Genomic DNA, 15,521 nt, shown 5'->3' on the forward strand with positions numbered 1-15,521 from the left:
TCCTCTCTTATTGCTTGTATGATATCTCTGATGTTCTGAAATTTCGTAAAGATGTACTTTGGTGTAGGGTTTTTTCTCCCTCATTGCGTTGGACTCTAAGGCTCTATTAATCTAGAAACTCATATCCCCAATTCAGAGAAATTTTCTTATAGTGTTTGTGTGTGAGAGAGAGAGACAGACGGTCAGAGAAAGAGAGAAAGGGAAACATTTGACATATACTGGGTTGACCAAAAGTTCGTTCAGGTTTTCTGTTAACATCTTACAGAAAACCCAAACGAACTTTTTGGCCAACCCAATATATAAGAATATGAGTAATATTAGTTATGAAGCATCGTAGTAAAATAAACACCCATGAACCCACCACCCAACTTAGGAAGTAGGATATTATCAATACCTGGAACTTCCCTATGTGCCCTTTTTTTTTTTTTTTTTTTAATATTTATGGCTGCGTTGGGTCTTAGTTGCGGCACCCAGGATCTTCGTTGTGGCACATGGGATCCTCTGCTGTGGCGCGCGGGCTCCTCATTGTGGTGCACAGGCTTCTCTCTAGTTGTGGCGAGTGGGCTCCAGAGCATGTGGGCTCTGTAGTTGTGGCGTATGGGCTCTCTGGTTGTGGCCCACGTGTTCAGGAGTTGTGGCGCATGGGCTTAGTTGCCCTGCGTCATGTGGGATCTTAGTTCCCTAACCAGGGCTCGAACCCACATCCCCTGCATTGGAAGGCGGATTCTTAACCACTGGACCACCAGGGAAGTCCCCCTTTGTGCTCTTTTCTGATCCCATGCCCTGCCTTCCAGGGCCACCCCTCATGCCCTAACACTCCACCAGCCACATAACCACTCTCATGACTTTTCTCCTAATTCACTTGCTTTTCTTTATTGTTTTACTATTCATGTATGTGTCACTAAACTGTACCTTGTTGACTGTTGCTTGCTTCTGAACATCGTAGAAATGGCATCACACACAGAAGCAGCACTCCTCTGTGGCTTGCATCTCCTTCCACGTTGTTCCTAAGAGTCATCTACGCACTTAGCTATAGTTTAGTATCGTTTCATTGCAGTGTAGCATTCCATTGTATGGAGATAGTACAATTTATTTAACTATTCTCCCAAGGATGGGCATTAAGTTATTTCCTTTTTTTTTTCCCTATCATGTCTACTAGTCTGGTCATTTCCTTCCCTCATTTTCTCTCTTCTCTGAAACTTACATCAGTCAATTGTTGAATCTTCTGGGCTAAGCCTTGAATTTTCTTAGCTCTTCTGTCCTGTTTGCTCTTTCTTTGTAGTTTTTTTCTACTCTGAGAATTTCTCAAATTATGCTGTAAATCATCTATTGGCTTTTTTTATTTCTGCTAAGATATTTTGAATTTTTTAAAGCTCTTATTCTCTCTAAGTTCCTTTTCTTTGTTTACTCCTATCTGTTTGTAGTATTCATAGATACAAATGTCATGGAAGGGGAAATTTCCCCCTTTCCCCTCTTGAGTTCTTTTGGCTGCTCTAATAGTTAAATTGACATAAGACAGATTAACAGGAGAAAAAAAAATTAATTTGTGATCACAGAGGTCTCATAGAAATTGGACCCTCAAAGTGACCAAAGCAGACTGTTTATATATCATTTTTAGACAAAGAAATACATAATTATTTGTGAGGATTTCATAAATCAGCGGGGCTTGTGCTTAAGGTAACAGACTAAAGAATAAATAATGAAGTTTGTTTATAGCTTTCTTCACCGTAAATTCCCTAATTCTGGTGATAAGGTTGGTTTCCTGGTTTGGAAAGATACTTTCTTATGGGAGAATTATTTCCCACTTTCAGGGAGTTAGAGTGGGTTTTTCTATATAAATCATTTTTTTTTACCAGCTGTTTCTCAAGTAACCTTAATTGAAAATAATCAATATGCCATGGAGACATATTTTGAGACAGCCTGCCCTGGGTCCCAAAACAAACAAGGCTTAGAATTTTCTTGCAATTTTCTTTTGCTTTCTGCATTCCCTGTTTCCTCCTAGGGTGGTTGGTTGAGTGATTAACGGATTTATGCCTCTATCTTTCATGTTAGAAACTCCCCTTTCATGTCAAGGGATGCTTAGCTGTTGTCTCTGACATGAGTAAAGGCACCAAAATGCCGATTTTGAGTCCTGGGTGCATGGGTGGGGCTTGTCTGCACGTGGGCTTCACAGTAGGCTGATCAGTTGGGCACTCGGCTATTTCACTGGGCAAACACCAAATGCTAATAGGTCTTTTCTCTTGGCCTAGTCAATTTCCGTAGAGAGGAATCTTCCATTCTTCCTCCCAGAGGATGTAAGCTGATCTACCATCATTCTGGCTGCTGGGCAGGGAAAGTGAGCGAGGCGTTCGCCACCCACCTCCAGGTAGGCTTTCACTGAATGCCCATTTTTAGTACAGTTCCCTGTTCTCAACTGTGCCTCGTGTCTCCGAGTCCAGAACCTCTTAGGTTTGACTTGCCCATCGTCTTCCACTGCAGGGGAGGGCAGTCGTCTGGTTGTGTGGGGCAGGAGTGGAGGTCTGGGGATCTCCCTGTTCCTCAAACAGATGCACAGCCAAGACGCACTTCCTATTTTCAGTCCTACCCCTCCTCCCCATCTTCAGGGCTGTTCCAGTTGGAGTACTGTGGCAAGGAGTCCACCTGTTGCTTCTTACTGTGCCTGACCTCCCTTCTCAGGGTTAGATGTCAGCCTTCTCTGCTCTCCTAAATCAGTTACCACTGACTTTTCAGCTTTTCTTGTCATCTCTCCTCTGTTCCTGCATCCTCTCCAACTCTCTTGGTCCTTGTGGATATATGCTTTTTCCCTGTTAATTTCTCTACTGTCATTCTGAGGCTTTGGGGATGAGGTGGAAAGAAATGCACGTGTTTTCAGCGTCACTGCCCCCACAATGCACAGGCGTTGGAATGTGGAAAGTCCCCGAGAGGAGGAACAGAGGAAACTGCAAGAAGTCTGCAGCAGCCCCCGGGTCTCAGAGCCTTGCCATGGCTGGCCAGATGCAGTTCTGTGGTGAGCAGAGAGGAGTTCTCTGCGCGTGTGTTCAGAACAGTGACACTTGTGCGGAGAACAGCAGAGGAGGGTGCTGTTGAAATGAGGAAAGGGAGTCAGGCTCGGCTGGAGCAAGCGAAAGTCTACTGGAAAAGCACTGATGGCCAAGATCCAGCTGCATCTCACCCACCCCATTCCCCCTGTTAGGAGAGTTAATCCCAGGGGAGGCAACGTTGCGCACTCTTGAGGGACAGCCCAGGGTCGCAAAGGTCACCAGCAGCCCCTCAGACTCAAGGGGTCCATGTGGCTATGACTCCGGTCCCTGAGGGTAACTTCATGAAGTGGGGAAAACAGCACATTTCTCATCCTCTGTCAGAGGGCTGTCCCCAAAAGCCAGGACTTGGGCAACAACAACACCGGCTACCTTGCTTCCAGCATGGGGTAGATAGCCACAGGCAGGAGAGCTGTGTCTCAAACACGATGCTAACTTGCCCTTGGCATCTAGCAAACCAAAGTCAGGTGGGGCGGGTTCTGAAAGGGAACAGAGCAGTAGTCACCTGTGCAGCCAGGGCTCCATGACCTGAGGTGGGGACTTTATTTCCCCCTCTAGGAGGGGAGCCGAGTAGTTCCACGTGCAGGTTCTGAGGGGCTGATCCCAGGACTTGGTGTGAGTGCTCACCCTTCCTTTCCGACCGTCAGTGCCCTGCAGCCCTCCTGAGACGCTAACCCATGCCTGAGAGAGGCTGGAAAATAGGAGAAGGAAGAAGTATGCTCTGGGGTATTTTCAATACCACCAAGCAAGTCTTCCAGCTCTCAGCAGATACCGACTGGGTGTCCGACAGTTGAACTCAATTCTGACTATCTACCTAGAGTTAGCACCAGATGCCACAGGTTAAGGGCTCAGTCCCGCAAGACTGCCCCAAATTCAGATGTGATGCCAAAATTCGGCCTCTGTACACCAATACTGAGTTCAATCTCAGAGACGGAGTTTTGAGTGAAGTAGAAAAGAATAGCTTTATTGCTTTGTCAGGCAAAGGGGGCCACAGTGGGCTAATATCCTCAAAACTGTGTGCTCTGACCTGGAGAGGGTAGTGAGGAGTTTTATCATAATGGTTGAAAGAGGAGGGCATGATCAGCTCATGGACATTCTTCTGATTGGTTGGTGGTGAGGTAATCGGGAGTCATCATCATCAACCTTCTGGTTCCAGCTGGTCTGGAGTCTACGTGCTTGTGGGCAGCATACAGTTAACTTCTTTCACCTGGTGGGGCTTTTAGTCTCTGCAAAACAGCTCAAAAATATTTTTATGTGCATCCCTTGAGGGGGAAGCAGGACCCCGCCCCAGGGCTGCACTATGTGCTTTGACTGCTCCTCCCTTGTCTCCACATCCCCTCCCTTCCCTGATTAGGGACTGTTTGAACCTGTCCTTTAGAACTCAGGGAAGGTCATGGAGGCTAAATGAAGCCTATTTCCTACAAACAAAACTCGGGGGACACAGAAAGGCTTTTGTGCCCAGGAGCCTCACGGGGTCCTTTTCGATTTCAGGTGTAGTCCAGGTTGTCACCTCTTCTTCTGACCGACCGGCTATAAATTGGTTAGAACAGCTCACAAAGCTCAGGGAAACATTTACTTACATTTACCAGTTTATTAAAAGGGATATCACAAAGGATACAGATGAGCAGCCCACTGAAGAGGTCCACGGAGGTGAAGTCAGGAAGGGTCCTGAGCTCAGGAGCTTCTGTCTGTGGGTCTAGGGTGCACTACCCTCCCAGCAAGTGGGTGTGTTCACCAACCCAGAAGCTCATCAAATCTCCTTGTGCGAGAGTTTTTATGGAACTTGATCTGCAGCCCCCAACCCCTTCCCTTAGGTCAGGGGGTGGGGCTGAAATTTCCAATCTTGTCAATCACTCAGTCTTTCTAGTGACCAGCCCCTTCCTGAGGCTATGCAGGCCCCCCCCACCCCCATCATCTCATTAGCATAAACTCAGAAGTCCTAGAGAGGGCTTGTTGTGAATAACAAAAGATACTCCTATCCCTTAGGAAAGGGGTTTTAGGAGCTCGGCTCCCGGGGCCAGGGATGGAAACCAAGTATATTTCTCATCATACCACACATGCCAACACCGTATCCTCAGTGACAGCTGCTTCTGCTTTCTGAGGGGTGGCATGACTCCCATCAGTGAGGGAGTTATCCTCTACGCGCAGCCTTTCCCTCTCAGAGGTGGGTAAGGGAGGGGAAGGGAAAGTCTCCGAAGCAGATACCATTGGTGCTGTGCCCAGAGCCCCCAGGACTCCTGGACTGTTTTTATGCACACGAGGTCTCCTTGTGATGTCGCTCCCAGCAGCCTGCACCTGATCTCTTGGTAGAGAACCTAGGAAGGTGTGTCCCCCCACCCAACCCAGGACTGATGCCGAATCTGGCCTCTGTACCCCAACACCAAATTAAATCTCAAGAGACAGAGTTTTGGGTGAACTAGAAAAGAATAGCTTTATTGCTTTGCCAGGCAAAGGGGCTCACAGCGGGCTAATGCCCTCAAAACTGTGTGTCCCAACCCGGGGATTGGGGAGGGGGGAGGGTTGTGAGTTTTATAGTCAAGCGGCGGCGTTGCTGATAAGGATCCAGGTGCATGCAGGACCTGCATTCCTTCAGTCTAGAGATCTTCTGGCATCAGGTGGTCTCGTGATCTGTGGTTCTCGAGGTTATTGAACTGTGACCTTCTCTCTGGAACATCTTCCATTTGGTGAGGGTTTTAGTTCTGCAGAAGAGCTCAAAGATATTGTTATGCGTATCCCTTGAGGAGGAAGCAGGACCCTGCCCCAAGGCTGCAGTATTGTTTTTTGACTGCTCCTCCCTTATCTCCACATCCCCTCCCTTCCCTGATTAGCAACTGTTTGAACCTGCCCTTTGGAACTCAGAGAAGGGGACACAGAAAAGCTTTTGTGCCCAGGAGCCCCACAGGGTCCTGCCCAGTTTCAGGATTAGCCCTTAACAAATGACTGAAAACATGGGGGTATAGCTCTCCAGCTTTCTTGCTCCTTTATTTACTTACTTACTTATTTATTTATTTATTTATTTGGCTGCACCGGGTCTTAGTTGCAGCGCTCAGGATGTTAGTTGCCACGTGCAGGATCTTTAGTTGCGGCGTATATACGGAATCTAGTTCCCTGACCTAGGGATTGAACCCGGGCCCCCTGCATTGGGAGCGCAGAGTCTTAACCACTGGACCACCAGGGAAGTCCCTGTGGGGTTAATTTTAAAATGTCTCCAGAGTTCCCATGAGAGATTGCTCCAGGCCTGCCCCGCCTTAGGACTCTTCTTGCTCTCATATGTTTCCTTAGCCTCCTTTCTTCCCAGGTCTCACTTCCCCACTCACCCCCCAACCAGTTTTTTTTCTGGGAACACTTCTTTTTTTTAATTTAATTTAATTTTAGTTATATTTATTTTTGGCTGCATTGGGTCTTCGTTGCTGCACGCGGGGGCTACTCTTCATTGCAGTGCGCGGGCTTCTCACTGCGGTGGCTTCTCATGTTGCAGAGCACGGGCTCTAGGCGTGCAGGCTTCAGTAGTTGTGGCGCACGGGCTTAGTTGCTCCGTGGCGTGTGGGATCTTCCCGGACCAGGGATTGAACCCGTGTCCCCTGCACTGGAAGGCAGATTCTTAACCACTGCACCACCAGGGAAGCCCTCTGGGAACACTTCTTAAATAAATAATTTTTACATGAATCTTCTTCTTCAAGTCTCTGCTCCTGGAAACTCAATCTAAGACAGCCTCATCTTTCACAGTCCTTGCTGGTTCTTGGCTACTGCAAAGTGGGACAGAGTGGGCAGCCCTTTGTTTATAAAGCACTGTAAACATGCTGCAGGTGTGAAAGGTAGACCCTGAGATGAGGAAAGGGTGGAGACTTAAATTGTTTTTTCAAATCAAAGGGAGAGAATTGGGCTTCTGAAGGGAACCTGGAGGGGTAAGAAGAGGCAGAAGCTGGGAGTTTGAGGTGGAGAAGGGGCTGAGCCACAGGACAGTATAAAATGTCTCTGTTGCACCAAACCTTCAGTAAGGACTGCTACTCATACAGACACTGTGTGGGCGTGATGTTTGGGGTAAGGCTGCTTGGGACGCGATGCTGCAGTGCAGACCAGAAGGGCAGGATGAGAAGGCAAGACGGTCCTGAAACTGAGCTCATTCAGTGGAAGCAGGGGTTCTGAGCCAGAGAAAACATAATCCACCACACGTGCACTGCGCGCGCGCGCACGCGCACACACACACACACACACACACACACACACACACACACACACACACACACACACACACACACACACACACACACACACACACACACACACACACACACACACACACACACATATGCACCAGTCCACCAAGAGGCGAAAGGGATAAGATTCCTCCTCTGAGATCTGAGTTATGCATGAAAAGGACAAACTTGAAATAACTGAAGGATAAGTTCTAAAGTCATTGCAAGAATATCCAAAGGCAGCTACAGCATTGCAACAGCAGTTCCCAGTGAAAATCGATAAGTTGACTCCCACAGAAAACAGGAGTTCATGGAAGGTGGGGGAGGCAATGTCATCCAAACCCACCACAAGGGTCTTGCAACATGGCACCACCACCCCGCGTGACCTGAGCTCTTTCCCTGCAAGCCCAGCCCACGACAGAGTCAGGCAGCCCTCCTCCCTCTGCCCTGCTCACCCAGGGGCTCAGCAGCCAGTGCCAAGAGCCCTGCCCCTTCCCTGCCTCCCTCTCCTCCACCCTGCTGCCAGCTTCCTCTCCCTGTGTGCCAGGGTCTCAGCGGTGGGTGTGCCAGGGTGAATGAGGTCTAATGTGGTCAGGGAGCTGGGGACCCGCCTCTCAATCCACTCCCATCTCTGACTCTTTCCCCTTTTAAGTCTTTATTCCACAAACATTTATTCACCACGTGCAACTCACCGGGAACTGCTGTCTTTGTTCTGTCTCCATCCCTGTTCCTGTCTCTTTTTTACTCTCTCTCCCTGACTCCATTCCTGACTCTTTTTTTCCTTCTTTCCTCTCTTTCTCTCTCCACCTTTCTCCCCTTCCCTCTCTCTATCGCTTCTCCCAGTCCTGGCCCCTTTGAATTAAATTGTCCTGAATCTCTGAAGACAGATGACACAGCACATTTGACAGTGCCCACAGTAACTGACAAGTCACAAAGCAGTTTGTGGTAACAAGTCCTTATTTTTGTTGTTGTTGTTGTTTTTAGGAATAACCGTGTAACAAATGTGATTTTAGATCTTTATCTATGTCTCTGATTAATTCCTTCAAGAGCGCTCCCTAGGAAGAGTATTTTTAGGTCAAAGGGTACAGGCATTTTTAAGGCTTGTGATATAATTGGAAAATTGCTTTTTCAGGAATATCACACATGTAACTGGACTTCTTTAAGTTCATACCAACCTCAGATTTAAGATGGGGTCACACATGTTTCTCCAGGGTCCTTGAAGACACTCATGTTCTGGAATATCTCAGTGGATTGGTTGGTTTGCAGAGGACATGCCCAATCCCCTTTCTGCACACTTAAATATTCATTTGTTGATTTGTTCAACACACACTTACATCAAGCATGTGCCATGTGCTAGTAATGACCCTGGACTAAACTTTGGTGATTTTTTTTTGTCGTTTTTTTTTTTTTTGGCCACACAGCATGGCATGTGGGATCTTAGTTCCCCGAGAAGATATCGAACCCATGCCTCCTGCAGTGGAAGCTCAAAGTCTTAACCGCTGGACCTCCAGGGAAGTCCCCTAGACTTTGGTGATTGAGAGTTTTGCCAGAATCATGGGTGACTCCTTCCTTCAGACTAGGCTCAATTCTGGCATTTGGTATTTTTAAAATCAACAATGAGAATTTTCTTACAGTGCGAGACAGAGCGTGATCAAAGATCATTTGACCAACCATTATTTTCCTACCCAGACAGTCATAAACAACATTCAGCTCTCACCCACACTGCCTTCAGACTTTATTGGTCAAGACTTCTCCTTTTTTCAAACATCAAAACAGCTTTGGATGTCCTATAATTTTTAATCACTGCTTGCTATAGACTGAATGTTTGTGTCCCTCCCCAAATTCATGTGTTGAAACCCAATCCCCAATATGATGGTATGAGGAGGTGGGACCTTTGGGAGGTGATTAAGTCATGAAGGTGGAGCCTTTATCAATGTGATTAGTGCCCTCATAAAAGAGACCCCAGGGAATTCTCTGGCGGTCCAGTGGTTAGGACTCCACACTTTAACTGCTGAGGACCTGGGTTCAATTCCTGGTTGGGGAACTAAGATCCCACAAACCATGTGGCATGGCCAAAATTAAAAATGATAACAGAAATAAATAATAAAGGAGACCCCAGAGAGTTCCCTCACCCCTTCCTCCATGTGAGGACACAATTAGAAGAAGGTTATCTATGAACCAGGAAACAGACCTTCACCGAACACCAAATCTACCAAGTACCTTGATCTTGGACTTCCCAGCCTCCAGAACTGTGAGAAATAAATATATGTTGTTTGTAAACCACCTCCTCTATGGTAATTTGTTATGGCAGCCCAAACAGACTAAGACACTGCTTCAAAGAAGGGAGGTGTTTTGCCCCCTTTATTTCCTCCCCTAGGGTAGAATTCATGGGTCATGATCCCCATCCATATTCTTTTCCCTTTTTTGAGGTAGGTTCAATGGCTGGCCTCGCTCTGTTATCCAACGGGTACATGAAAATACCAAGCATTATATATTCAACTTGTTGCAACCTATGCTCACATGCTCACAGATTCATAGATCTTGGTGCAACTTGCTCACTAATCACAAATTTTAGCTATTCAGTGAGTGTCAATGGGTGTTTTTATGTTTCCAAAGAGGAATTCAACTAAAGATCTCCCAGAACGTTTAGATGCACTTAGAAGCTTAACAGTGCATGTTAATCAGATAATCACAATACAATATGATAAAAGCTTTTCTGAAGTTGTACTATATGGGAGGTAGGATTTGAGGGGGGACCCAGAGGATAAGTCCAAAACACAACAAGCAAGGGTGAAAGACCTTATTAACTGTGTATCAGTCAGCCACTGCTGCATAACAAACATAATAATAAATAATCTCAGTGTCAAGCAACAATACATACAGTATTAGTAAGTTTCTCACTCAGGTGACTGGAGGTTTGCTGGGCATTGACCTTGATCTTGTCCGGGCTTACATGAGCATGGCTCTAAGCCATGGATTTGGTTCAGGTCTATTCCATGCATTTTGGACCTCATGTGTACTAATATCCCATTGGCCAAAGTAGGTCATATGGCAAAGCTGACAATCAAGGTGCAAGGAAATACATTCCTCCCATGGAGGTGTAGTGAGAAGCAATGAATATCTGCTGAATAATCATCTAATCTACCACAAGCAAGATCTTATAGAACCAAGGGATGTTGTTCTAGGGAAAAGTAATAGGAACGAGTAGAGAGGAACCACGTCAGGAAAGACAGGAGGACACAAGGATGTGTGAGACATTTTGGGAATTGTGGGTGTTTTGAAGGACAGAAGCCCAGGACACTTGTGAAAGATGTTGAGTATGTGTAGGAAGCTAAGTCAAAAGAGGGAGACAGGAGCCAGTATTTCAGGGTTGGAGGAAACCTAAAAGATCTGGATAGACTGGGGCAAGATAAGATGCCTACCTTCCCTTTTGGATTTTCAGGGGCTCCTGCTCTGTCTCCTGAAGTCTCTACTTCCTGGATGGGGGGAACCTTCCATCAATCCTCTGTGCTCTCTAGGCAACCAATATTACCTTCTCTTCACCATCCAAGTGAAGAACTGCATTAATTCTCCTTTTCCTCATCACCTCCCATGCCCAGCATAGCATCTAGTAAATGTTTATTATATATACCCCAGAATATGTGAACAACTGGGAATTCTTTTTTCAAAATTACTTTTTTCTATTAAGGCATACTTATTGAAAGAATGGCACAAATGGTGAATAGGAAAGATGCATAGCCTGTTGGCAGAAATATCCACCCTCACACTTCAATCAATAGCCTTTCAGATTACATGCAATGTAATTACATAACTAGAATCATATATTGTTATCTTTAACCAGCTTTTTTATATCAACTCAAAACATAAACCTATCACATCCTTTTTAATGGCTGCATTGTATTTTATTATATGTCTATAACATCATTTATTCAATCTCTTAATTTTCACTGCTAGAAATGATATTCTGAAAAATATACTTTTAAATATATATCTACCTACTGGTCTAGTTATTTGTCTAAGCATAAATTGCTAGAAGTAGAATAGTTTGTTGAAATGCATACCCACTTAAACTTTTCATACATATTGCCAAGTTGCCTGCCAGAATGGTTGTATCAACATGCATTCCTATCATTGAGGTCTGAAAGTAGCTTTTCCTCACATACTTGACATCACTGGGTATTACACACATAGCTAATGTAAACACTTTTATTTCATTGTTATTATAATGGAATAATGGCATTTTTATGTCTTTGTGAAAAAAAAATATTTTTTGAACTGGAATTCTCCCAGCAGACTCATCAACAAATGTGAGAGTAGAACACAGATATTTTAAGAAAGAGGACTTATTAAAGATAGAAATGGAAATTAATAAATTAGAAAGCAAAAAAAAATAGAGTTGATAAAACTAAGAGCTGGTTCTTTTAAAAAGGAGGGGGTAAAACAGAAGAAGAAAAATTTAGAACTATCAAGCATGAGCAAAAAAATAGGGGATAAAACACAAAAAAAACCCCACAATGCCAAGTATAAGGAATAGGGTCTTTACTTCCACATATAAAGAACTAAAAATTATTAGAAAATTCTATGTTAAAATTTATGTTACTATGTCTAAAAATTTATCTGAAATGGTTTTCTTGAAAATATAAGTTCCTAAAATTGATTCTAAAGAACCAAAACCCCTTGATAAAATGGAAAAGGTTGTAAATAATCTAAGCCCACAAGCAACAGCACCCAGATGGCTTTATGAATGAGTTCTAGGAAATCTTATTTTAAAATACCATTTCTGTCATTTTAGCTAGATATTTAAGCTAGCATAGGAAAAGATGTAATTTATCATACAAAAATGAGTGTGTTTTATAATACAAAAGTCTAAATAGGCATTTATAGACATGAAAGTCTTAAATAAAATATTAGTAAGTTATACCCAGCAGTATATTAAAAGAATTGTGCATCAGGATCACGTAGTGTTTATTCCAGGAAGAATGATTGGTTCAACATTAAATAATGTGTGTTGAATCAAGCATTCTGTAATACATCAGATGGTGAAAGGAAAAAAGCCTATGATCATCTCAATATATGCCAAAAATGCATTAATTAAGATGTGACATCTATTTCAGATAATGATAATGACAATAATGACAACAATGACGGTAAATATCTTAGTAAGCAAAGAACGGGAGGGCCAAGGATACACTTTTTTTTTATATATCAGAAGCCACAGCAGCAAACTTAATGGTAAAACATCAAACATTGTTTCCATTAAATGAGGTGCTAACTATTATTGCTACTAATCAAAATGTTTCTGAAGTCTCAGAACAATGTCATTAGTTAAGAAAAAGAAATAAAAGAGATCGATATTAAAATAAATAGCCAATTATCTTTATGTCCAGACTATACTCTTTTCATTCTAGGAAATCCATGAAATCCAACTGAAAATATTACTGAAACTAATATGAGAAGTCAATAAAGTGGTTCAATATAAGAAATACAAAAAAAAAAAAAAAGAAAGAAATACATGGACAAATCTATGACTTTCTTCTATACTACCAATAACCAGTGAGTAAATGTAATGATAAACAATTCCATTCATGGGGCTTCCCTGGTGGTGCAGGGAATCCGCCTGCCAATGCAGGGGAGACGGGTTCGAGCTCTGGTCTGGGAAGATCCCACATGCCATGGAGCAACTAAGCCTGTGCACCACAACTACTGAGCCTGCGCTCCAGAGCCCATGAGCCACAACTACTGAGCCTGTGTGCCACAACTACTGAAGCCCACATGCCTAGAGCCTGTGCTCCGCAACAAGAGAAGCCACCACAATGAGAAGCCCATGCACCGCAACAAAGAGTAGCCCCCGCTCACCGCAGCTAGAGAAAGCCTGCGCAGCAACGAAGACCCAGCGCAGCCAAAAATAAATAAATAAAATAAATTTTTAAAAGATTCCATTCATAATTGCAACAATAACTGTAGAATACCTGTACATATGATTATGACCAAAAATATATGGCTTACATGAGGAAAATGATAAAATATTTCTAAGAAAAACTTTAAAAGTTGGAGATACCACATTTCATGATATAAAGATATTAGCTTTCACTGAATTATTTTATGAATTTAATACAGTTTTGATGAAGATTGCTATGGGATTATATTTGGAGCTTGAAAGATTGATTCTAAAGTTGTCTGGAAGAAGGTATGCATGAAGCCAAGAAATTCTGCAGGAGCTCATGGCCACACAGAATAAAGACTACATTTCCCATTCTCCCTTGCAGCTAGATGTGTTCATGTGACTAAGTTTTGACCAATGAGCGTGTTATTTTGCTGCATCCAGAAATCTTCAAGAGACTGCTTACATGCATCCTTTCCCCTTCTCTAACCCCTTTGTCTTTCCTGCTGCTTGGGACGTGAAGTCTGAGGATAAGTCTGGGTAGACTGGACTTTGAGGATGAAGGTCACATGCTAGTTACGGCAGAGCAGAAAACTGGAAGGAGCCTGGGTTCCAGAGGTTTTTATGATAGAGAAAAACCACATCAGCTCCAGATTGCCTACATCTGGACCTTAACATGAGGGAAGAATGAGACTATCTTATTTAAGCCATTGTTATTTTGTGTTTTGTTCATTCACAGGTGAATCTAATCCTATCAAAATAAACTTTCATATTCCCCTCATGCTTATATAATTATATTCAGACTTATTTAAGACACATACACAAGTATTATACAGTAAGTCCCCTACATACGAACGAGTTCCGTTCCCAGAGTGCATTCATAAGTCCGATTTGTTCGTTAAGTCCAACAAAGTTAGCTTACAAACCCAACTAACACAACCGGCTATATAGAACTGTACTGTAATAGGTTTATAATACTTTTCACACAAATAATACATTTTTTAAAACCCCCAAAAATAAAACATTTTTAATCTTACAGTACAGTACCTTGAAAAGTACAGTAGTACAGTACAACAGCTGGCATACAGAGGTTGGCATCGAGTGAACAGGCAAGAAGAGTTACTGATTGGAGGAGGGAGAGGAGGTGGGAGATGGTAGAGCTGAAGGATGGTCAACAATAGGAGATGGAGGGCAAGCTGCAATTTCACTCACGCCTGACGTTGATGGCTTAGGTTCTGGTTCCTTGCTGGATTCAATTCTGTTTACCCTCTTGAAAAAATAATCCAGTGATGTCTGGGTAGTAGCTCTTTTTTTCTCATCATAGATGACAACGGTAGCACTGGATTGCATTCTGAATGGCTGCTGCGACCTTCGTGTACTGTTCTACGTTCGGATCCTGTGCCTCAAAAACTAAGTGCCTCCTCAAATAAAGAAAATCCCCTTGCCATTGCCTGTGTCGTGAATCTCTTCGGTTCTTCAGTTACTCCTTTTTCCTCCTTGTCTCTCTTTGCACTTCTTAGCAGTACCAGCTCTACATCCGCTGCTTTTACACTTGCTTCTGGATATCCTGGGCTTGAAATAAAGATACTGTACTACTGTACTCTATACAGTACTGTACAGTAAAGTACACAAAAGCACAAACACTTGTAGAGGATGCACGCACATGACAATGTACACCAGACAAGTGAACTAACTTATGTGACTGGACATGTGAACGCATGTTCACATCTTTGAAAGTTCGCAACTTGAAGGTTCATATGTAGGGGACTTACTGTATAGGTTTTTTTCGTTATTTTCAGGGAGGGAAAAAATACTTTCTTCATCTTGTTTTCTTCAGTCAATACAACCTTGTGAAATTCTATCCATGTCAATTAGTATAGCTCTAATTCATATTTTTTGGTGACTTCAAACAAGTACCAGACCTGATTCCCCAATCCTCCCATTATTGGACATTTGCTTTGTTTCCAATTTTTCTTTCACTATTAACACAATGAAGTAGTAAACATATGTTCTTGTGTAGTGTTGCTGTTGTTTCTGAGGGATAGAATCCTAAAAGTAGGCTAGCTGGATGAAGGATGAAGGGTATATGTACTTTTTTTTAGGGTGTATGTATTTTAAATTTTAATAGATGTTACTAGATTGCTTTCCAGAAAGCCTGCATCATTTACATTTCTTTTTTTTTTTTTTTTTTTTTTTGCTCTGCCCCGTGGCTTGTCGGATCTTAGTTCCCCAGCCAGGGATTGAACCTGGGCCCTCAGCAGTGAAAGCGTAGAGTACTAACCACTGGACTGCCAGGGAATTCCCTGCATCATTTACATTTCCATCAGCAATGTATGAGAGCACCATTTCTCCACATCCTCACCAGCAGTAGTTCCTTTTTGTTCTTTAGCAGTCTAGTGGATGTAA

At 43.4% G+C, this 15,521-nt stretch overlaps 1 long non-coding RNA gene across 1 annotated transcript in view; it reads left to right on the top strand.

Moving 5' to 3' along the window:
- The window catches only part of LOC309614088, a 62,447-nt gene that overhangs the window by 9,321 nt on the left and 37,605 nt on the right, over positions 1 to 15,521 (top strand). Inside the window, exon 2 of the long non-coding RNA XR_014236004.1 lies at positions 2,250 to 2,365. This is a non-coding gene — a long non-coding RNA (uncharacterized lncRNA). The remainder of the gene's footprint in view (positions 1 to 2,249; positions 2,366 to 15,521) is intronic.

This window comes from Balaenoptera borealis, assembly GCF_965194805.1.
Source record: "Balaenoptera borealis genome assembly, chromosome: 16".
In the NCBI taxonomy this organism is placed as follows: domain Eukaryota; kingdom Metazoa; phylum Chordata; class Mammalia; order Artiodactyla; family Balaenopteridae; genus Balaenoptera; species Balaenoptera borealis.